The sequence below is a fragment of the Suncus etruscus genome, chromosome 4 (assembly GCF_024139225.1).
Source record: "Suncus etruscus isolate mSunEtr1 chromosome 4, mSunEtr1.pri.cur, whole genome shotgun sequence".
Lineage (NCBI taxonomy): Eukaryota > Metazoa > Chordata > Mammalia > Eulipotyphla > Soricidae > Suncus > Suncus etruscus.
The window spans coordinates 9551119-9576425 of NC_064851.1; positions in this window are offsets into that span (position 1 = coordinate 9551119).

Genomic DNA, 25307 nt, shown 5'->3' on the forward strand with positions numbered 1-25307 from the left:
TGTGATTTTCTTGCCACCAATATTTCCCTCTCCCACCCCTGCCTGTGCCTCTCCCTCACAATCATTGTCATGGTATTTGTCATTGTGGTTAATGCTCTAACAGCACTCACTGCTCTTTGTGGCAAGCTTCATGTCATGAGCTGGTCCTCCCAATATTCATCTCTATTGTCTCTAGACATTATTGTCATACTGTTGGGGGGCAGAGTGCCAGAGTGATAGCAGCAGGGCATGGCAGAGCATTTGCCTTGTAAATGGCCAATACAGGACAGACACCAGTTCGAATCCTATCATCCCATATGGTTCACCAAGCCTGCCAACTGTGATTTCTGAGCATAGAGCCAGGAGTAACCCCTGAGAGCTGCCGGGTGTGACCCCCCAAAAAAAATTTCATGAGAGAACTGAGTGAAAAAGCAACCCAAGATAGGAGAAAATGCTTTTTGGTAAGGTATCTGATACTACACTTCAACAAGAAAAGACAAGTAGCTAAATTTAAAAGTGGTAAACATTCCTATGCCCTAGAACACAAAAATATAATAGAAAAAAATGCCCTCTGTGCCCCATGTTCATCTCAGCACTATTTACAATAGCCAGAATCTGGAAACAATCAGGTGCTCGACAACAGACGAGTGACTAGAGAAACTATGGTATAATTACACAATGGAATGTCATGCAGCTATTAGGAATAATGAAGTCATGAAATTTGCCTGTACATGGATGGACATAGAGATTATATGCAAAGTGAACTGAGTCAGAGGGAGAGGGATAGACATAGAATATTGTCACTCATCTGTGGGTTGTAGGAAAAATAAAAGACAGTATGGCAATTTTTTTTATTTTGGGCCACACCTGGCAGCTCTCAGGGGTTACTCCTGGCTCTATGCTCAGAAATCACAGTTGGCAGGCTTGGTGAACCATATGGGATGATAGGATTCGAACTGGTGTCTGTCCTGTATTGGCCATTTACAAGGCAAATGCTCTGCCATGCCCTGCTGCTATCACTCTGGCACTCTGCCCCCCAACAGTATGACAATAATGTCTAGAGACAATAGAGATGAATATTGGGAGGACCAGCTCATGACATGAAGCTTGCCACAAAGAGCAGTGAGTGCTGTTAGAGCATTAACCACAATGACAAATACCATGACAATGATTGTGAGGGAGAGGCACAGGCAGGGGTGGGAGAGGGAAATATTGGTGGCAAGAAAATCACACTGGTGAAGGGTGGTGTACATTCAATGACTGAAACCCAAGTTTGAACATATTTGTATGTGTTTAAATAAAAAAATATTTTTTAAATAAGTTGGCAAAGGTTTAAACAGATACTTCCCCTTTGAAGGTATCAGTAAAAATGGCCAATAAAGACACAGAAATAGTCTGTTTTACTTTTTCATTAAGAAAATGCAAGTGAAACTCACAATAAAATGTTACTTCATACCCATTAGATTAGTAGAAGGTTGTCAAACCAAAGGCCAGAGTAGAATACATCAGGCTGAGTGTTTGTTTTGCATGCAGCTGACCTAGGTTTGATGTAATTCCTAAATGTAGAGTTAGGAATAAGTCCTGGGTACTGCTTGGTGTGACCCCCCTAAAGTCATTAAACAAACAAAAAGAGACAAACAATCCTAGAAAACAAATGTAAAGAAGGATTAAAAAAAAACTCTGCTGGTAGGAATGTAAAACTGTCATAAAATATCAACAGCAGAAAACAATATAGTGATGCCACAAAATACAAAATAATTCTATATAGAATTTCCTTTTGATGCTGCAATTTCACTCTTAAATTTGAGCTAAAATGAATTTAAAACAGGGTCTTGAACTTTTTTGTATTTATTTATTATTTATTGGTATGTTAATATTAGTAATTTTTTATTCACAATAGACAAAGGTGAAAACAATGAAAATTGTACCAATAGAGAAAGAGAGCAGCAAAATTTGGTGATAACATGTGAAAAAATATCCTATCTTAAAAGACATAAAATACATAAAATGAGAAAATGTATGTATGTATCTAATAAATAGTTTTTAGCATGGCAAAATATAAATAGCATATTTAGCACTTCACCATTTTAAGTATAAGGTTTGATACTAAGCACATTAAATTGTTTTTCTTCTATCTGTGATGGGTCTTAAAGACATTACAGTAAATGAAATGATAAAGAGAGCAAATATTGCATGATTCCATGTATCTGAGGACCAGAATAGTTGAATTCACAGAGACACAGTATAGAAAGTGGTTGCCAAGAGCTAACGGGAAGGGAGAATAGAGGGTTATTGCTGATTGGGAAAAGTTTCAGTTTGAGGCAATGAAAAATGTCTGGAGGGAAAGAGTGAAGCAAATAAAAAGAAATAACGTGACATTGATAGATGGTCTTGGGCACTTGGCTCTGGTGCAGTGTTGTAACTCTATACCATGACCAAAAATGATAGCACTATTGCAAACTGTCATTTACACTGTAATATACTTAATCTACAATAATAAAAGTTAAATTTAAAATATGTAGAAATTAAAAAAATTATTCTGGAGTTATATGACACAGATAGAAGAAAAACAATTTAATGTGCTTAGTATCAAACCTTATACTTAAAATGTGAAGTGCTAAATATGCTATTTATATTTTGCCATGCTAAAAACTATTTATTAGATACATACATACATTTTCTCATTTTAGAACTCATTAAAATTTTTATGAATATAGATGGCAACAAAGTTAGTGAAATTAGACGGAGAAAAATAGGCCAGCTTACTTATCACAAATAACCAAATGGATCTGTAAAGGAACCAAAATAACATCTAGGGAAAATAATATGTGCGGTAATGAAAAGAAGAAACTTTTAGAAAAAATTAGCAGGTTAGCACACCTGATAAGTAGAACTGAAGAAATTATATAGAAAAAAGAAAATAAACGGGGATAGATTCTAAGAATATAGCAGAGAATCACAACATCAGTGCATGTCTGACCAAATTTCTCCCAAAAGATACAGTATTTGAAAAATAAGTTCCCAAATAAAAATAAAACCTAAAAATTCTCAAATTCATAAAGCTCAATAAAATATGAGAAAGATGAGTAAAATCAAAGTTGTACCTAAACTCACCCAGGTCAAACACAGAAGGAAAACACCTTAAATACTGACAACATCTTAAATACAGCAAGAAAATAAATTTTTCAGAAAACAAGGATGAGATGGCAGACATTTCCCAGTAAGAATGAGGGACAGAAGACTGTGGAATAGCATTTTTAAAGTTCTGATAGAAACTTACTGATAACTAAGCTCTATAACCAATAAAAAAAAATCTCTTAAGGATATGGGGAGAGAAATAAAGAACTAGGGATTTTGCTTTGCATGTGGTAGACCCAGGTTCAATTTATAATACGAAAGGACCCTGAGCAGAAGTCATCTTTAAGCATTGTCAACTATGTCTCTAAAACAAACAGATCACTTAAACACTATGACAAAGTAAAGACTTAATTTTCTTTAAAAGTCATGACTTTAAAAAGGTTTGCTAAAAAATTTAAAGGATAAAACAACAAAATCACACACCAATTAAGCAACACACACAACAACAACAACAACAACAACAACAACAAAAATTTGGGGTTGGAGTGATAGCACAGCAGGTAAGGTGTTTGTCTTGCATGCATCTAACCCGTTTCAATCACCAGCATTTCTCATGATTTCCCCAAGCCTAGTAAGAGTAATTTCTAAGTGCAGAGCCAGGAGTAACCCTTGAGCGTTTCTGGATTTGGCCCCAAAACTAAAACTCAAACAACAAAAAGTCTAAACTTTAGACTTTAAATAATTCAGAATTAAACCTTGATAGTGAGCAAATAAATAAGTATCAAGAAAAGAGGAGCCAAAGTAATAGTACAATGGGTGGGTGTAGCATATGAAAAAGTTTCCATAAGATGATTCTTGGAATTGTATATAAAAGTGTTTCCTTAGGATTGTTCTGTGACTTTTGCCCCACCTAACCCTTCCAGGTGGGGCGCTGTGGAGTTGGGAATAAATAGCTGGAGGGACAGGAGTTAGGGGTCCTTCTGTGAAAAGCTGCTGGCTGCAGGAGGATTCTTTGGCTCTCCTTGCCCGATCTTTTAAACCCTATCGTTCTGGTCTGTGTGGATTATTATTTGCTGCGGATAAATATTTCCAAGGTCTTCCCCCGAAAGGGGACAAGGGGATGGGAAGTAATTTCTCATTCTGGGGACTGTTCTTGGATTCACAAATACCCAGCCAAGATAACAGCGAAGATATCTTGCAGGTGGGTAAGAGACTTATATTGCATATGGCCGAACCCCTACACCCCATATGGTCCCCAAGCCTCACCAGTGCAGATTGAAGAATAAGACCTGAGAACTGCTGTGTGTGGCCTCAAAACACAAACCTAAAATGCAAACAAAAAGAGAGTGCAGGATTTCTGGAGTCCAGAAAAATAGTCCAGTGGATAGATGCCCATGCCTAGCTCAATCTGTACTCAATCCTCAGTACCATTTTGCAAGCCCATCACCATCTTGTACAGAACTGCAGTTTCTGGACATTACCAAGAGTTGGGAGAGGGGGGGAAGTAACTCTTTTAAGTAAAATTTTTTGGTAAATATTTTAGTAAAATCTTTACTGTTCAGAAGAAAAATGACCATACTGATTCACTTTTGACTTAGCAAGAAATAAATAAGCATATTCAAAATTCTAGGGATAAATCTAAAGAGATAATACAGCAAGTAACGCACTTGCTCTACATAAAATAGACCAACTTGGTTCAGGTCTCCAGCATAAATTCTAGACCCTGACCACCACAAAGAGTGAACATTATGAGCAGAGCCAAGAATAAGTCCTGAAGATCGTCATGTGTGGATCCCAAAACAAAAGGTTTTATGGTTTAGTTTTAGCTCTTGCTTTGCATGTGGCCAACCCAGTTTCAATCCCTAACATCATATGGCCCCCAACCATCACCCCCAGCCTTATTAGCAGAGGAACACCAGAATGGGATGCCAGGATTTGTGCTTAGAAGCCCCACTCATTTACACACAAGAAATAAAATTAGAAACAAAGTCTAAACAATCCCAATATTGAAAGGAAAAAGGCGAAATAAAAGCATAAAAGCAAAAAGATGACAAGAAAAGCTAGAAAAACGTACATAGGAAAAAATGTGCTAGGAATAAATCAAAATGTAGCCTTTGATTGTTAAATTTGACTAAAACCTTAGAATGAAGTACAGAACTTTAAGACTGTGATGGAGAGATAAGAATATATGACCTGGATACTAAATTTTATTTCATTAACAGGACCTTGTGACATTGTAGTTTGTAGAAGCTGATATGAAACAAACATCTTAAGGGGAAAGCCAGAGTATCTGAGCTTTTATATACATGGGACTCATACATGAAATGCTGAATGCAGCTAACGGCAGCTTTATTTATAGGCGAGTGACTGTTTCCATAGAAATAGCACCACTTCCTGGAACAAAAGTCAAGGTCAAGAGGTCACAACTGCATAAAGGATCATGCTGCAGTGGTTTGAGGAAGTATCTACCTTGCAAGTCAAGACACTGGCTTTAGTTCTCAGCATATGCTAAGTTTATATACTGCTGTGACCAGGTCAACAGAATCAGTCTGTCTTGGAAGCCTGTAAATATGCAATATTTACACATCTAGCCCTTGATACACAGAACTAGAATCTACAAGAGAAGAACCAGCAATCTGAATTTTCTTTAGGGGGTATAACATGCATGGCTATATATGCTCAGAGTTTACTTCTAGTGATGTTTTAAGATTTTATTTAGTGCCAAGATTCAAATCAGGTTCTGCAGCATTTGAGGCAAACACCATAACCCCTGGCAGTCCCTCTGGTCCTGGAAGCCTGGAATTTAGTATGACTCATGGGGAATCTTGAAGCACACTAGAATAGAAAGATCACCTCTCTAAAGCAAGCAGGAATGCCTTTGCAAAGCAAGGTGAATTCAGAACACAGATTGCTACTGCTTATTCTAAGCTCAGATTTTCCTAAGCATCTATGATGGTGGCCAAGAATCTTTGAAAGAGAAAACAGTATCTTCTTCAAACGTGCAAGCATTTGCAAGCGAATAATATTTTCTGGGTTTGTTCCACCTGTACCTCTGAGTCTTGCGGGGGTGGGGGGCATGGATTTACATGGTGAGTCTCTCTCTCACTTTAGTGCTGAGTCTCTCACTTATAGACGAGGAATTGGGTGGCTGCCCCAAATTTTTATTTTACATTCTTATCTTGGGAATGGGTTGGAGGCTTACAATTTGGGAAGGGCAAACAGAATGGATAGACTGACAAAAGTTAGAACCAAATCCTCTCACAAATGCCACCATGTTTGACATTTTGGATGCCATAGCTTAACAAATAGAAATAAAAATGGGAACTTTTTTAAAAAGCTAAAATGAGAAGTGAAATATATATTAATCTGAATCATATTATTGCAATCAGAACAAAAAATAAATGAAAAACAAATAGGAAATAATAGGAATGTAGCTTGGTACAGTGGCCATAAAAGTGTCCCTTTGAGGTTTCTGTCTTGATTCTTAGGATTGATCAAGAATTCCAATTGCTTTATTTTTAGAATCTAACATATTATTTTGTGCTAAGCTCAGGCTCTCTGGCCAATGGCTTAGTGTAGCAGTCATCTTAAGACGAATTTATTGCTTAGATACAGGAACTTTTAGATAACCTAATCTGCAAGAATAAAATTTCACCTAGAGTAATATCTGGCCAAGAAGTCCACTTTAAAATAATTAAATGTGAGCGATAGAGAGATAGTACAGTAGGCAAGCACCTGGCCTGGGTTCAATCCGGACACCATCTATGATACAACCAAGCACTGTGAGGAATTATTCTTTAGCACAGAGCCAGGAATAAGGTCTGAACATGTTGAAGGATGGTTCAAAACAAATCAAAATGTTCAGGCTAGAGATAATATAGTGGAGAGGGTGCTGGACTTAGATGCAGTTGACCCAGATTTGTTCTCCAAGCCCCAACATGGTCCTCTGAGCACTCCCTGAGCACTGTTGGTTGTGCTTCAAAAACTCTCCCCCTCTAATAAAGGAGACATGAACAAGGGTTTAAAATCAAGGATACTTTTAGTATCTCATACAGAGTTGTTCAGAGAGAAGTGGATGCGGTCCTATTCTTTAGCGTGCAATTTGTATTAAATTTGTATTAAACCAAAGAACTCCTGGAATTTTACCTACTTTTGGAAAGATGAGCCTGGAATACAAAAAGTAGGGGAAGAACTTCACATTGCCCAGCTAATATCTAGCTTAACCCCCACTACCAAAAACCCACTGGAGAATTCTTTGCTTCCAATTCTCTGAACTCTTCACTGAGAAGATTGCCTATAGAAAAGTTACCATTTATCAGGAGCCAGAACAAAGGTTCCAGTGAGCTCCCACGCATGAATTTAGAACTTTGTAACCAAGGATCAAAGGTGAGAAGAATTTTCACAGGCAGGGGAAATTGTTTTCCTTTAGTATGAACAAGAGGAACTGTTTAAGAACAAGGAGAGCAAAGGGATGAACCCTGAGGAAACTAAGCTCCTCCTGGAATTCCCTTGTCTACTCGGTAGAGTGTTTGCCTTGTATATGACCATCTGAATGTGTTTTCAGGTACAAGATAGAGTCTTCTAAGTCTCACCAAGAGTGATTCCTGAACAGAGCCAGGAGTAAGCTCTGAACACCAACATGGTACTTTTTTGTCCAACATGGTACTTTTTTGTTTGTTTTGGCTCCAAAACTAAAACAAACAAAAAATAGAATAAATCTAGAACAGTTACACTTCAGTTAACTTATGATTTGATATTTCTACCTTTTCCATTATATCTGAGAAAACTTTGTGCCTATGTATTATAAAATACACATAAGAATATTATTCCTGATGACATTTTTATAATAAAAGATACCATGAAACAATAAAAATGTTCATCCAGAGCATAATTCAATAAGCTAATAAATAAAGTAATTATTCATACAAGTGAAAAGTGTACTAGAGTAAAAAAGAAAAATCTGATTACATGCAAAACACAAAATGAATCTCAAATTCTTGAAGATAAATATGAAGATCCAAAGCATGTCTCAATTTGCTGAAAGTTCAAAAAGAACAGAATTAGACAATACTTTGTTTAGGGGAAAGTATGTAATGTGATATATATGGTGATAATTTATACACTACCTAGTGCTGTAATTATTTCTCAGCACATTAGTGGTAAAGTTTTAGGGAGTCTGGATTGAGAATATTGTTTTGTTCATCTCAAGATTATTTTACTTATTCCTTTAGTTAGTTTTTTGGGTCACACCTGCTTGTGCTATTGGGATTATTCCTGAGAGGACTCCAGGAAGGTGAGTCAGAGGAACAAACCCAAAGCCCTACCTGCTATACTATCTCTTTGGTCCTTTGAGATAATGCAAACTAATGACTTTAGTTTAATAATTAATATATGCATTTTTTATTTTAGGGCCACACCCAGCAGTATTTAAGGGTTTCTCCTGGTTCTGCTCTCAGAAGTTGCTCCTAGTGGTTCTCAGGAGACCAAATGGGCTGCCAGGGATCGAACCCTGGTGGAACAAGTACAAGGTAAATGTTCTACACTCTGGCTCCTCTTTGACAAATTTTTAATGTAAATAATTCTTGAAAAAGATATATAAAATGGACATCTAAGAAAACAATGAAAGGAGAAGAGTTGTTACTGATAAGGAGGATAAAACATTGAAGACTTGTTTGTTTTCTTTGTACCTCTAGGTCTATCCATGTTGTTGAAAGTGGCAGAGTGTTACCTTTTTTATAGCTGAGTAATATCTCATCATGTGTATATAAAACATCTTTATACAGCCATCTGTTATTGGGTGCTTGGGTTATTTCCACTTTTGGCCACTGTAATAATCTGCAATGAACATGAAAATGCATATATCTCTCGGATTACTGTTTTTTGTTGTCTGGATAAATACTTATTAACAGGTTGACTGGCTGAATAGAATCATGGTTTCTTCAAGAAAGGAAATGATGGAAGTAGATACACCAGTTAAAAAGGGTCAATTGTGTGATAAAATATGAATATACTTTGCATAATGCAGGTTACAGAACCTTTGACTTAAATGATGTATCCCTATAGCCTATCATACAAAAACCAAAAGTTGCTTCAATCAAAAATTAATAAAATAGATTTTGGAGAATCTCTTGTGAATAACCAAAGAGAAAACAAACAGAATTGCACGCACACACACACACACAAAAGACTGTAGACATTTTTAAATGCCTTAATAGTAGTCATTGAAATGGGGAAAAAATCTGGGCAAATAGGTGAAAAATTCACACAGAAGAAGTTAGAAAATTGAGAAAGTAGAAAAGATGCAAAAATGCTTAAAAATGATTTTAAAAACATCAATGCTAGATGTAACTGTGGAAGAATGGTAGAGGATGGCACCAGATAATCCAGTTCACTCAAATGATCCTTTGAGTGAAGTCTCTGTGAAAAGGTAGCAAGGGAAAATAGTGATGGGTTGACAGGGGTATGAAATAGTAAGAGATAAAAATGTTTAAATGACATTCTAGTAGACCCTATACTTATGCCCAAAGGGAAAAAAGCATCACTTTGACCTCTCTCCATGTCCAAATGGAGGACAGGAAGGAAAGAGTTCTTACCCATGGTACAGAAAAATGACTTCTAGACTGTGACCTTCTAGACACAAAATCACCACAGTATTGGGCACTTGGGAACCAGTCAGGAGCCAGGGATGAGGCCAGCACATAGAATCTTGAAAATCCAAAAATACCTTCTTAAAACTGTTAAATAATGTAACTCCACCCTGGATTTAAATAATTTTTCAATTATTTGAATTTTGTATGTAAAAATTTTATATACTCCTTAAGAGCACTAAAACCATTTAGTAATAAAACGATATTCAGAGTGAGACTAGTTTCAAACTTTCAAGGGATTCAAATGCCTAATTTATAACATCATTCTAGGCTTAGAAAAGGAAGAGCCATTCTTCCTTTTTGAAGCTAATATAAGCTTAATTCCAAGCTTATGTGAAAATGTGGAAAGGGTTAAAATTGTTATAAAAATATAAATATTTGTGAAAACCCTAAAAAATATTACTGGGTCAAATTCCACAGGAAAAGTTCAACCAATGACTACATGGAACTTAGTTAAGAAATGGAAAAATCATTATTATTATTCGGAGACCTATCAGTTCACATTATAGGGATATTATATATATATATATATATATATATATATTATATATATATATATAATATAATATATATATATATATATGCCACATGTCCGGCAGCGCTCAGGGATTACTCCTGGCTATATGCTCAGAAATCACTCCTGACTTGGGAAGCCATATGGGATACTGAGAGATTGAATTGTGGTCCATCCTAGGTCAGTCCCATGTAAGGCAAACGTCCCACTGCTGCTCAAATGTCCCAGCCCCAGGAATATATTTTAAAGAGAAATAAAAATCATAACTTGAGTAGAGGGAGAAAAAAAAGCAATGACATTGAAAGTATATTTTATAATTCCCAAATTAGAGTTATTTTTTAACTTAGTAAGATCTTATATATAAAGCCATTAATAGTACCCTTAACAATGTAAAATGAAAGGGAATTGCTATTTCTAACAAGCAAAAATAAGCAAATAATATGTTCACTGTCATCATATCACTTACCATTATCCTGAAAAACTTGAACAGTACAATTAGCAGGAAACACAAAAAGAGTTATGATTATCCAAAAGACAACAAAATTATTGCTTTGTACAAGACTCCAGAAAATTATGTCTCCAGAAAATCAATTCTTAAACCATACATTTTTATTTCTTTTCATAAAGTCACTTAAAAGACTGTTTCCAGTCTGTGTATTTTTGTTTGTTTGGGGCCCACACTGGATGGTACTTAGGGCTTATTCCTGGCTCTAAGCTCAAGGATAAACACCTGGCAGGCTCAAGGAACCTTAAGGGGTGCTGGAGATCAACCCAAGGTTGGCTGTGTGAAAGGTAAATGCCATACATCTCAGCCTCCCTCGTGTTTATTTTACGTATACATATATATTTCTAAATAAATAATAACCAGGGTAAAAAGACCACGAAAATGACTTTTTATAATAATAATACTAATACTAATAATAATAATAATAATAAAAATCAAAACAATTTTTTAAGAAAAAAATCTTTCAGAAGGGTAAATGTGATCTCTGGGAAGACAATATCTTAAAATTTGCTGAAAAGGTACAAGTAAATACATTTATTACATAGGCAAATAATAGTCATACATGATAATTAACTGCATTTTTACTTCTAAAATTAATGTATGAGGTTAATGAAATCCCAATGGTAGACCTTAGTAAAAATTGTCTGGCATTTAAGGGTTAGATTCCTTTTTCTTTGAGGGAGAGGTGGATGGGGAGTTTGGGTCATACTTGGTGGTGCTCAAGGGCTATTTCTGGCTCTGTATGTTAGGAGTAACCCATGGTGGTGCCAGGGATTTGTACTGGGGTCAATCATGTGCAAGGTAAGCACTACTTCCTACACCATCTCTCCAGCTCAATTATTAAAATCTTAAATTCGCCTGGGGATGAGCAATGTTACAAAAAGTAACAGCTGATAATGATGTTGATCATAATTTTATAAAGCATAAAGTATGGTATATAGAACAGTATTTATGTTTCCGGTATTTTTGTAAAAAAATTACAGCATATCAGCAGCACCACCACTGAAGTGCCTAACACCAACCATCCACCACTGTCCCTGTGTCACCAAATAAAACAGATTGCTAAAACAATTCAGAACTTTTTAAAAGGTAAAAATTAAAAATCAAAGAAATAAATCCATAAATCTATAGAGAGATAAATGGGAGTTGTTTTCTTTCTTAATTTAAACCCTCTATTTTCAGTACAAGGGATTGATTTTACTTGCTCAAAAAATGTCATGCCTTTACCACTGAGCCAGATCCCTATCCCTGCAAAGAGTGTTTCTATCTTCAGTGTATCAGGTCTTCTTTACCAAGCCACATGCAGACTGAACCCTCCATATTTAGCCCATCTCAACTCCCAAAGACATTAGACATACCCCAAGACAGTGTTGCACCATGTCTTTCCCTTCCCTCCATCTCCCCAGGACCAGTCATTTTTCCATGGGTCTTCTGGTGGTTGCATAAGCCAATTCAATAGTGGAAGGAGATCTACATGACACACAAAAGTATTTGTATCACTCTTCCACTGCCCTTCCAAACTGTTGCCCTTAGAGCAACATGTCAAAATCAGAATAGAAAATCTACTTTTTAGAATGCTGTAGTTAGTTTGAAGTGAGTTGGTTACTTAAGGGAACCAAAACTCCCAAGGGCTTCCCTCTTCCAATGGAGAGAAGATGCAACTCTTTCCAGTAACAACCTTCTCTTTTAAAGTTCACTATTCATCTGATTACTATGTATTAGAGAGTGGGGGGCATCAATGATGAGTAGAACAGAAAACTGTGTACAGCCCAATGTTCTATAATTTCATCAGTCATGTTTTAATTGAGTCATGACTCAATTTGTGATTTAGTCACTGCCTTGTGTTGAGATGAAATGAATGGAACAGAAGAAAGTTGGAAAGCTATTTCAGGGGTCTTGAAGAGGGTCATGAGGTTTCACTCAAAAATGAGCAGGGGTCAAACCCTGGGCCTCGTATATGGAGGACATGTGTTCTATCCTTTCCTGTTCTTAGATTCCTTCTTCCTTCAGGCCTACGTAATTTTAGGAGGTGTTTTGTGTTGCACTCACCCCCATCGCCACCCCCATTCTACTACAGAATTTTCACTTAAGCAGCACCTTAGTTTCTCTCATATACTGTGAGTAGGTGCTATTATTAAGGGGTAGTCTGGCTTTCCTCCTGCCATGCTGTCCTGAGAAAGAGGGCACTCAGGCTTTCCCCCAACCTCCTAGTATCACAGCAACAAATTGGGTCTGTGATTGGGGTGACTCTAACCCCTCCCTGACAGTCCAGAGCTGAGAGGGAATATCAGGGGACCACCTAGTTCTCAATTAGGCCAGAAAGAGGAGGAGGGATGACAGAACCGAAGGATCTGAGATTCCACAGTGCTGGTCCTACAAGTATGTGTGTTTTGACAAGAGTAATTTAGTTCTAATTACTGATGATAATTGTTTCCCAACCCACAGTGGGAAGCTGTCGGGCTTGTAGCTATGGTGAATTCCAAGGGTCTCCTCTTGGGCTGTGTCTCTGCCATCCAGCAGTTAAAACTCAGGGGGTGATCTGGTAAAAAAAAAAATTCTGAACCCAGAGATAAAGAGGATTTAGGAAGGGTAGTAACATTTTCATATAGGAGGGAAAGAGCTGAAGGGAACCAGGCCAATATTCACATCAACTGGGAACCTTAGACCCACTGCTAACTTGCTACACAAATAGGCCTCTTTAAAGCTCAGTTTTCTCATCTCTAAGTTGGTAATAATGTGGTACCAACCTCACAGACTTGACAGGAAGATTGAATGTAAAGGACACCTTCATTCTCTGCCTCATGTGCCTCATTGAGCTTCTCTCAACTTGGCTCCAAAGACATCAACCTCAATATCAATCAATGTACAACCCCACAACACTGGTTCTCATAGGTAAATCAACAAACTTGTATTAATGGCATCATCAAAAAGAAAGAATAGTCCCCAATACTAAAGGGCCCAAGTTATTAGGGTCCCAATCATCCCACTTTATGTGAACCCAAGGTGAGGCCCTGGAAACAGACAGAACAGAGATCCAGATTCCTTTCTTTTACTTGTTTCAACTATTGAGTCAGGGAGGTGGTTCAAGTAGTGAGACACATAATTATCATGTGCAAGGCCTTGAGTTTGATTCCCAGAAACTCATGCTTTCCTCCTCAAGTATGTCTAGTGTATCCCTCAGGGTCCCCCATAAACCACTAGGTGTGTCCTACTGGTCTCTGGGCATTGATAACCAAATCTTTGTATCCTTGATGTTGGGTCTAGAATCTCTGACATAGCTCCAAGCCCCCTAAACATCATTTTGTGTAGTCCAATTAAAAAACTAATGACAGAAAAAAATGGATGGTACCAAGACCAAACAGCCATAGGAATATTGAGTAGAAATAAAAAAATAATCAGACTTAAATAACAAATCCAAAGCCAACAACAACAGAAACGATACCCATTCTATAACAGACTAGACACAGAGGGGACCACTTATATTAGCAGCCCTGGAGGCAAAGGAGGGGGATATGGGATGAGTGCTGGGAACAGGGGTGGAGGGAGGACAACAGGGAGGACATCAAGTGGGAATGCCCCGATTCAATGTCATTATATACCTAAAATATTACTGTGAAAGATTTGTAATTCACTTTGGTCACGATAAAAATTATTTTAAAATAACTAATGACTGAATTATATTCACTCTATATACAAAAACTGATTTTCACAATATATCAGAAGATCTTTTTGTGGAATGCCTTTGGTTTTCCAAGTGCAGAATCTAAATTCATTAGTGCTTACAGATGTGCCCTTTTTTAAATTTATTTTTAAATGATTTTAAGCATAATTTGGAATTTTAACATTTTAGTGATTAATATTCTGTGGTTTGCAACACTCTTAATCATCATTTCTCATGAATATTAATTCCAACACTACAGCTATCACCTACCATATCTGCCTCCCTCTGTAGATGAACCCCAACACTCTTCATTCTCAGGCTCTCCCCCGCAACTCAATTGTGTGGCTCAGTTCTCCCATTATGTTGCCTTTGTTTCTCCTTTGCTGTGTGTCTTTAAATCCCCCCACATGAGAGAGAATATTTTATATCTAGCCCTTTCCTTCTGAATACCTTATAGTTTCATCCATGTAGCATGAGCTCGTTCTTTCTTAGAGTTGCATAACGTTCTGGTGTCTGTGTGTGTGTGTGTGTGTGTGTGTGTGTTGTGTGTGTGTATCACAACTTCTAATGGAAACAAACCAAAACTCAACTACAATGAGCAGATGTGTTCTAATTTTTGGGGGGGGGGCACACCCGGCGGTACTCAGGGGTTACTCCTGGCTGTCTGCTCAGAAATAGCTCCTGGCAGGCACGGGGGACCATATGGGACACCGGGATTTGAACCAACCACCTTTGGTCCTGGATTGGCTGCTTGTAAAACAAACACCGCTGTGCTATCTCTCCGGGCCCAGATGTGTTCTTTTAAACATGAGATCCTGTCTGAAATATGAGCTTTCTGGGAATAGTAGCTGTGGGGCTACTTAGGTCTTAAAAATGAGACCCCAACTCATTCCCTTCTGGCCCTGATTCTCTATAAGTATCTTGTGGGAATTGCCAGCAGCAAGGAACATTTCAGGATTTGGGAGCAGAAACATGAAAGCTTGTTGTTAAGTGAAGAGAGGAGTGGTAGGGCAGAGGGAGTGTTCTGCTAGATAAGAATATTCTTTATAATTTACACATGGCAAAAGTAAGGTTCATGAGATGAAGGGACTTCTACCAGGTCATGTACAAGGCCTTGAATGGTCAATTTGAAGGGCACGGGATTCCAAATTTCAAAAAATCAAGGACTCAATGCCAGGTATAACAGTGATGCAGTCTGTTACCTAATCTCCATGCTGAGGTTCAATTGCTTGGTTGCTAGCATCCTAATTTTCAGGATTGAAATTTCTCACTCTGTTAACTTTGATGGTGGTACTTTTTCTTGGGGAGGGGGTGATTAGGGGAGGGGATTGGGTCACATTTGGCAGTACTCAGAGGTTACTCTTGACTCTACACTCAGAAATTACTCCTGGCAGGCTCCAGATACCATAAGGGATTCTGGGGATTGAACCTAGACTAAATATGTGCAAGGCAAATGCCCTACTACTTGCTGTATTATTGCTCTGTCCCCTCCCCTAACTTTTTAAGCTTTTTGTTTTGTTTAGAGGCCACCAGTTCATTGGTGGGCTGTGGCTATTTCCAGTGCTCAGAGGAACCTGCAGATCTGGGATGTAGTCTACAACCTCTGCATGCAAAAAGAGTACACCAGCACTTTGAGTTATACTCCAATCATTCCCAACTTTTTGATCCTGGCCAAAAAAAAAAAAAAAAAAGGAGGGGGACAGGTCTATATAGATTTGGGCAGATTCAACAATTCTAGAATATTCTTGGAGTGATGGTTACTCTTCCAAACTTTCTAAAGATTTTGAAATCTCTTAATGCTATTTAAAATGCTTTCTTTTGAATCTCCAGCACCATATATGGTTCTCCACTTGGAGTGATCCCTAAACACAAAGCCAAGAAGACGAGTCCCTGAGCACCACTGGATGTGACCAACCCTATCCCAAAGAAAATTACTTTAATTAAATACTTTCTACTTCTGAGCTAGAGAGATAGTACAGACATTAAAGCATATACCTTACAAACAATGGACCCTGGCTCAATCCTTAGCACCACATAGCCCCCCATACACTACTAAACACATCCTAAAGGATTCTATGCAATGACTTTGAAAGTCTCTTGGTATCCCATGGGGCCACATTGCAGAGATGTCCAAAATAAATAAGTCACTTAAATACTTTCTGCTAAAAATAGCTAGCATTGTCTTTAATTAAATATATATTTATATACATAAATATGTATGTATGTGTTTTATACATATATATATATATATGGTTTGAGATTACACCTATCATATGGGATGCTGGATATGTAATCTAGGTCAGCCTCAAACAAGGCAAGCACTTTACCTGCTGTACTTTTTCTTAGGGGAGCCTCAATTAAGTATTTTCTGGTAAAAACATCTACCATTGTATTCAATTAAATATATATTTATATGTATATATATGTATGTTTTTATATATGTATATATTTGGTTTGGGGGCTATTCCTGCCATATGGGATGCTGGAAATTGAATCCAGGTCAATCTCATACAAGGCAAGTACCTTATCTGCTGTACTTTTTCTGTGGGGGGGGTCGTGGAGGGGGCTCAATTGAATACTTTTTGCTGAAAATACCCACCATTGTGTTCACTATCAGTAGTTGATTCCTGGCCAAGTATCCTTCAAGCTTTACTGCTCATAAAACTTCTTCTCTTTTGCAGGAGGATAAGGCATGGAAATAGCCACAGGGAGTATCTGAACCCACAGCAAATGCCTCCCTGGAACTCTGGGCCTTTCTTTTTCACCAGAGTCCCATTTTCTTACTTAGCCTGGAGCAGTGATGATGACACCAAGTTTGGGCCAATTGAGGCTATTTCTTTCTCTTTCCACTTTGCTGCAGAATTGCTCACATTTATTTAAGGAGCAGTGATGAGTCTTCTTTCCTGGAGGCTCTCTCACACCAAATTAGCACTCGGGGAGCCCTTACACATTTACAAAGGGTTTAGCAAGAGTGTTTGATTAGCTAGTCCCTCTGCTAATCTACCACATCAGGCACGGATTTTATGCAGGGTGGGGCGAGACTGAGTTCAGAGTCAGGAGGACACTCAAGGAATTCAAAGGTGCTTGTAACTTCCTACCTCACCTGCCTTTCATCCCTACTGGAAGCCAATCTGGTTTCCTGGAGCCCCCAAGCTTCAGCTCAGCCTATAATTCTTATTCCCATTCTCTTTCCTAAATCTGTTCAGCTTAAGACATATGCTTCACCATTCAGTGTCATTGTCTCAGTTCTTATGAAATGGGGATTCAAATAGTACTGATTTCCTAAAATCATGGTAAGAACTGGAATGAAATAATGCATAGTCTATACTTGGACAGAACAAGGCAAAAGCAAGTTTTCTACATGCATTTACTATTACTGTGCTCCTTTGCTTTACTAGGTAGCAATTGTTACCCTATTTTACATTTGGGGGATCTGAGGCACCTACAGTGAAATATCTAAGTTCCAAGGAAATATCATCCTACTTAGTGATCGAGGTAAAAATCTTCTTTCTGTCTCCTGCTCTTTTTATCTCATTTTCTTTCTTTTATACACACACACACACAGAGCATGAGTCAGATTTAATATGTATCTTCTCAGTATATGTAATATTTCTCCCTAGATGTTCCCCATTTGGTCACATATGAATAACAAGGCTATTAAGAATCTTCCTATCTAGAAATTGTAAAACTGTAGAACACAAGCCTGATGTTTTAGGGTTTGAGTTTGCCCTGGTGGCTAGTACAGTAACTTCCACATGATACTTATACTCTAACAGTTCTGTAGATGACACTGTGGTTGCCTCTCATTATGTGTTTCCATCCCCTCCTTCTGTTTTCACCATCCCCCTGTGACCTACAAGAAAGAAAAAAAAATAGAAGTTGAAAGTACTGCTAAAACAGAGCTGCTAAAATGCAGAGCTAAGATTTTGATCACAGGTATAACATCAAGGTCCCCATGGGTTTTCTTATTTTGGGGCTTTGCTTTGTTTTTAGGGTCTGTGAGGAGGTGTAGCCAAAACTACTCACTCAGTAGTTAGTAGTTATTTTAGGTGAGGCTCAGGGGACCACATAGTGTTTTAGATGAAACCTTGAGTTCCCACGTGTCAAGCATGTGCTGGATGGGGCTCTTTGAGTCATTGCTGGGTCACCCCAACCTGTGATTTTTTTGAGATCCTTTAATATAGTGAAATCAGGAGGTAAAGAACATTAGCAGATGGTTTCACTCATAGGTAGACTATGAATTACTAAAGTAAATAAATGGACAAAATCCCACAACACAAAGTCTTAGACTCAATGAAAACAGTAGTACTTCCAAGAGGGGAAGTACAAAGGGAGAGGGGTGAGCAAAAATAAATAGAGGACTTTGGGGAGGGGGGTGGAGTGGAACTGGAAGTTTGGTATTGAAAGTGGGGAGCATCACATAAGAGAGGCCTAATGCTATACCCATGAAAATCCATAATATTGCCAACCAGTGGAAATAAATTAAAAAATAAAAATATATAAATAGGGGCCGGGCGGTGGCACTGGAGGTAAGGTGCCTGCCTTGCCTGCGCTAGCCTAGGACGGACCGCGGTTCGATCCCCCAGCGTCCCATATGGTCCCCCAAGAAGCCAGGAGCAACTTCTTTTTTTTTTCTTTCTTTCTTTCTTTTCTTTCTTCTTTCTTTCTTTCTTTCTTTCTTCTTTCTTTCTTTCTTTCTTCTTCTTTCTTTTCTTTCTTTCTTTTCTTTCTTTCTTTCTTTCTTTCTTTCTTCTTTCTTTTCTTTCTTTCTTTCTCTTTCTTTCTTTCTTTCTTTCTTCTTTCTTTCTTCTTTCTTTCTTTCTTTCTCTCTTTCTTTTCTTTCTTTCTTTCTTGTCTTTCTTTTTCTTTCTTCTTCTTTCTTTCTTTCTTTCTTTTCTTTCTTTCTTTCTTCTTTCTTTTTTTTCTTTCTTTCTTTCTTCTTTCCCTCTTTCTTTCTTTCTTTCTTCTTTTTTCTTTCTTTCTTTCCTCTTTCTTTCTTCCTTCCTTCTTTCTTTCTTTCTTTCTTTCTTTCTTTCCTTCCTTCTTTCCTCTTTCTTTCTTCCTTCCTTCTCCCTTTCTTCCTTCCTTCTCCCTTTCTTTCTTTCTTTCTTTCTTTCTTTCTTTCTTTCTTTCTTTCTTTCGTCTGTCTTTTTCTTTCTTTCTTTCTCTCTTTCTTTTTTCTTTCTCTCTTTCTTTTTTCTTTCTTTCTTTCTTTCTTTCTTTCTTTCTTCTTTCTGTCGTTTCTTCCTTCCTCTCTTTCTTTCTTTCTTTCTTCTTTTTTCTTTCTTTCTTTCATTCCTTCCTTCCTTCTTTCCTCTTTCTTTCTTCCTTCCTTCTCCCTTTCTTCCTTCCTTCCTTCCTTTCTTTCTTTCTTTCTTTCTTTCTTTCTTTCTTTCTTTCTTTCTTTCGTCTGTCTTTCTTTCTTTCTGTCTTTCTTTTTTTTTAATGCATAATTTTTTTTTATTTAAACACCTTGATTACATACATGATTGTGTTTGGGTTTCAGTCATAAAAGGAGCACCACCCATCACCAGTGCAATATTCCCATCACCCAAGTCCCAAATCTCCCTCCTCCCCACCCAACCCCCGCCTATACCCTAAACAGGCTCTACATTTCCCTCATACATTCTCAATATTAGGACAGTTCAAAATGTAGTTATTTCTCTAACTAAACTCATCACTCTTTGTGGTGAGCTTCCTGAGGTGAGCTGGAACTTCCAGCTCTTTTCTCTTTTGTGTCTGAAAATTATTATTACAAGGGTGTCTTTCATTTTTCTTAAAACCCATAGATGAGTGAGACCATTCTGCGTTTTTCTCTCTCTCTCTGACTTATTTCACTCAGCATAATAGATTCCATGTACATCCATGTATAGGAAAATTTCATGACTTCATCTCTCCTGACAGCTGCATAATATTCCATTGTGTATATGTACCACAGTTTCTTTAGCCATTCGTCTGTTGAAGGGCATCTTGCTTGTTTCCAGAGTCTTGCTATGGTAAATAGAGCTGCAATGAATATAGGTGTAAGGAAGGGTTTTTGTATTGTATTTTTGTGTTCCTAGGGTATATTCCTAGAGTGGTATAGCTGGATCGTATGGGAGCTCGATTTCCAGTTTTTGGAGGAATCTCCATATCGCTTTCCATAAAGGTTGAACTAGACAGCAGTCCCACCAGCAGTGGATAAGAGTTCCTTTCTCTCCACATCCCCGCCAACACTGTTTATTCTCATTCTTTGTGATGTGTGCCATTCTCTGGGGTGTGAGGTGGTATCTCATCGTTGTTTTGATTTGCATCTCCCTGATGATTAGTGATGTGGAACATTTTTTCATGTGTCTTTTGGCCATGCGTATTTCTTCTTTGTCAAAGTGTCTGTTCATTTCTTCTCCCCATTTTTGATGGGTTAGATGTTTTTTCCTTGTAAAGTTCTGTCAGTGCCTTGTATATTTTGGAGATTAGCCCCTTATCTGATGGGTATTGGGTGAATAGTTTCTCCCACTCAGTGGGTGGCTCTTGTATCCTGGGCACTATTTCCTTTGAGGTGCAGAAGCTTCTCAGCTTAATATATTCCCATCTGTTAATCTCTGCTTTCACTTGCTTGGAGAGTGCAGTTTCCTCCTTGAAGATGCCTGTAATGTCCTGTAGTGTTTTGCCTATGTGCTGTTCTATATATCTTATGGTTTTGGGGCTGATATCGAGGTCTTTAATCCATTTGGATTTTACCTTTGTACATGATGTTAGCTGGGGGTCTAAGTTTAATTTTTTGCAAGTGGCTATCCAATTGTGCCAACACCACTTGTTGAAGAGGCTTTCCTGCTCCATTTAGGATTTCCTGCTCCTTTATCAAAAATTAGATGGTTGTATCTCTGGGGAACATTTTCTGAGTATTCAAGCCTATTCCACTGATCTGAGGACCTATCCTTATTCCAATACCATGCTGTTTTGATAACTGTTGCTTTGTAGTACAGTTTAAAGTTGGGAAAAGTAATTCCTCCCATATTCTTTTTCCCAATGATTGCTTTAGCTATTCGAGGGTGTTTATTGTTCCAAATGAATTTCAAAAGTGTCTGATCCACTTCTTTGAAGAATGTCATGGGTATCTTTAGAGGGATGGCATTAAATCTGTATAATGCCTTGGGGAGTATTGACATTTTGATGATGTTAATCCTGCCAATCCATGAGCAGGGTATGTGTTTCCATTTCCGTGTGTCCTCTCTTATTTCTTGGAGCAGAGTTTTATAGTTTTCTTTGTATAGGTCCTTCACATATTTAGTCAAGTTGATTCCAAGATATTTGAGTTTGTGTGGTACTATTGTGAATGGGGTTGTTTTCTTAATGTCCATTTCATCCTTATTACTATTGGTATATAGAAAGGCCATTGATTTTTGTGTGTTAATTTTGTAGCCTGCCACCTTGCTATATGAGTCTATTGTTTCTAGAAGCTTTTTGATAGAGTCTTTAGGGTTTTCTAAGTAGAGTATCATGTCATCTGCAAACAGTGAGAGCTTGACTTCTTCCTTTCCTATCTGGATTCCCTTGATATCCTTTTCTTGCCTAATCGCTATAGCAAGTACTTCCAGTGCTATGTTGAATAGGAGTGGTGAGAGAGGACAGCCTTGTCTTGTGCCAGAATTTAGAGGGAAGGCTTTCAGTTTTTCTCCATTGAGGATAATATTTGCCACTGGCTTGTGGTAGATGGCCTTCACTATATTGAGAAAGGTTCCCTCCATTCCCATCTTGCTGAGAGTTTTGATCAAGAATGGGTGTTGGACCTTATCAAATGCTTTCTCTGCATCTATTGATATGATCATGTGGTTTTTATTTTTCTTGTTATTGATGTTGTGTATTATGTTGATAGATTTACGGATGTTAAACCAGCCTTGCATTCCTGGGATGAAACCTACTTGATCGTAGTGGATGATCTTCTTAACGAGGCATTGAATCCTATTTGCCAGGATTTTGTTGAGGATCTTTGCATCTGCATTCATCAGTGATATTGGTCTGTAATTTTCTTTTTTGGTAGCGTCTCTGTCTGGTTTAGGTATCAAGGTGATGTTGGCTTCATAAAGCTATTTGGAAGTGTTTCTGTTTGTTCAATTTCATGAAAGAGTCTTGCCAAGATTGGCAGTAGTTCCTCTTGGAAAGTTTGATAGAATTCATTAGTGAATCCATCTGGACCTGGGCTTTTGTTTTTCGGCAGACATTTGATTACTGTTTTAATTTCATCAATGGTGATGGGGGTGTTTAGATATGCTACATCCTCTTCCTTCAACCGTGGAAGATTATAAGAGTCCAAGAATTTATCCATTTCTTCCAGGTTCTCATTTTTAGTGGCGTAGAGTTTTTCAAGTAGTTTCTGATTACCCTTTGAATCTCTGTCATATCAGTAGTGATCTCTCCTTTTTCATTCCTGATACGAGTTATCAAGTTTCTCTCTCTCTCTTTCTTTGTTAGGTTTGCCAGTAGTCTATCAATCTTGTTTATTTTTTCAAAGAACCAACCTCTGCTTTCGTTGATCTTTCGGATTGATTTTTGAGTTTCCACTTCTTTGATTTCTGCTCTCAGCTTTGTTATTTCCTTCTGTCTTCCTATTCTTGGGTCCTTTTGTTGAGCATTTTCTAGTTCTATTAGCTGTGTCATTAAGCTACTCAGGTAAGCTCCTTCTTCCTTCCTGATGTGTGCTTGCAAAGCTATAAATTTTCCTCTCAGTACTGCTTTTGCTGTGTCCCATAGGTTCTGAGAGTTTGTGTCTTTATTGTCATTTGTTTCCAGGAACCTTTTTATTTCCTCCTTGATTTCATCTCGGACCCACTGGTTATTGAGCATGAGGCTGTTTAACTTCCAGGTGTTAAAGTGTTTCTTCTGAGTCCCTTTGGAGTTCACAAATAATTTCAGAGCCTTGTGGTCAGCAAAGGTAGTCTGCAAAATTTCTATCCTCTTGATCTTGGAGGTATGTTTTATGTGCCAGCATGTAGTCTATCCTGGAGAATGTCCCATGTACATTGGAGAAGAATGTGTATCCAGGTTTCTGGGGATGGAGTGTCCTATATATATCCACTAGGCCTCTTTCTTCCATTTCTCTCCTCAGGTCTAGTATATTCTTGTTGGGTTTCAGTCTGGTTGACCTGTCCAGTGTTGACAAAGCCGTGTTAAGGTCCCCCACAATTATTGTGTTGTTGTTGATATTATTTTTCAGATTTGTCAACAGCTGTATTAAATATTTTGCTGGCCCCTCATTCGGTGCATATGTTTAGGAGAGTGAATTCTTCCTGCTCTACGTACCCCTTGATTAATATAAAATGTCCGTCTTTGTCCCTTACAACCTTCCTGAGTATAAAGTTTGCATTATCTGATATTAGTATGGCCACTCCAGCTTTTTTATGGGTGTTGTTTGCTTGGATAACTTTTCTCCAGCCTTTTATTTTGAGTCTATGTTTGTTCTGACTATTCAGGTGCGTTTCTTGTAGGCAGCAGAAGGTTGGATTGAGTTTTTTGATCCATTTAGCCACTCTGTGTCTCTTAACTGGTGCATTTAGTCCATTGACGTTGAGAGAAAGAATTGTCCTGGGATTTAACGCCATCTTTATTTCAAAATTTGGTGTGTCTTTTGGGTAGTCTTGTCTTAGATTAGATCTTTCAGTTTTTCTCTTAAGACTGGTTTTGTGTCTGTGAAGTTTCTGAGCTGTTTTTTTTTCTGTGAAGCCATGTATTCTTCCATCAAACCGGAAAGTGAGTTTTGCTGGGTATAGTATTCTGGGTGAAGCATTCATTTCATTCAGTCTTGTCACAATATCCCACCACTGCTTTCTGGCATTGAGCGTTTCTGGTGACAGGTCTGCTGTAAATCTCAGGGAAGCTTGCTTGAACATGATTTCCCCTTTTGATCTTGCTGTTTTCAGAATTCTGTCTCTATCTGTGGGATTTGTCATTGTGACTAGGATGTGTCTTGGGGTGGTTTTTCTGGGGTCTCTTTTGGTTGGTACTCTTCGGGCATGCAGGATTTGATCACATATATTCTTTAGCTCTGGAAGTTTCTCTTTAATGATGTTCTTGACCATTGATTCTTCCTGGAAATTTTCTTCCTGGGTCTCTGGGACTCCAATGATTCTTAAGTTGTTTCTGTTGATCTTATCATAGACTTCTATTTTCGTCTGTTCCCATTCTTTGACTAATTTTTCCATTGTCTGCTCATTTGCTTTAAGTTTTTTGTCCAATCTCTCCTGCTGTATGGAATTGTTATGTATCTCATCTTCCACAGCACCAAGTCTATTCTCAGCTTCTGATACCCTGTCCCAGAGCTTATCCATTTTGTCATTCACTTCGTTTACTGACTTTTTCAGTCCTGTTAGTTGACATGTTATTTCAGTTTGGAGTTTTGTCATTTCTGCCTTCATATTTTCTTGGTTCTTATTAGTGTTCTGTTCAACTCGATCCATGGTTTCTTGGAGTCTGTTGAGCACCTTCCATATTGCTAGTCTAAAGTCCTTATCTGAGAGGTTGATTAGTTGTTCAGTCATTATCTGGTCCTCAGAATTGTCATCTTCATTCTCTATGTCTGATGCTGGCCTGCGTTGTTTCCCCATTGTCACACTTGTATTGTGGGTTTTTCTACGTGTTGTGGTGGTATTCATTGTCTATATGATGTAGGCAGCACACTCCTCTGGCTCCTCCCTTTCTGGATGGGCTGACTTGCCTCTAAGGGAGGGGGTCCTCCGTGGATGAAGCCTCACACTGGGTCAAATCTTAGGCCCGAGCATGCAACAGAGAAGACAGTCCAGAGAGAAATGTTTGCTTCTGTGATATAGCGCCGTTCTTAGTGTGATTTTTCCTTCTTGTTGCAATGGAGTTCTTTCCTTAGAAAGAGTGCACGGCCGCGTAGTGAAGCGGAGCGGCCGTGCTCCTCTGAGCCTCTTTTTGCCCCACTCG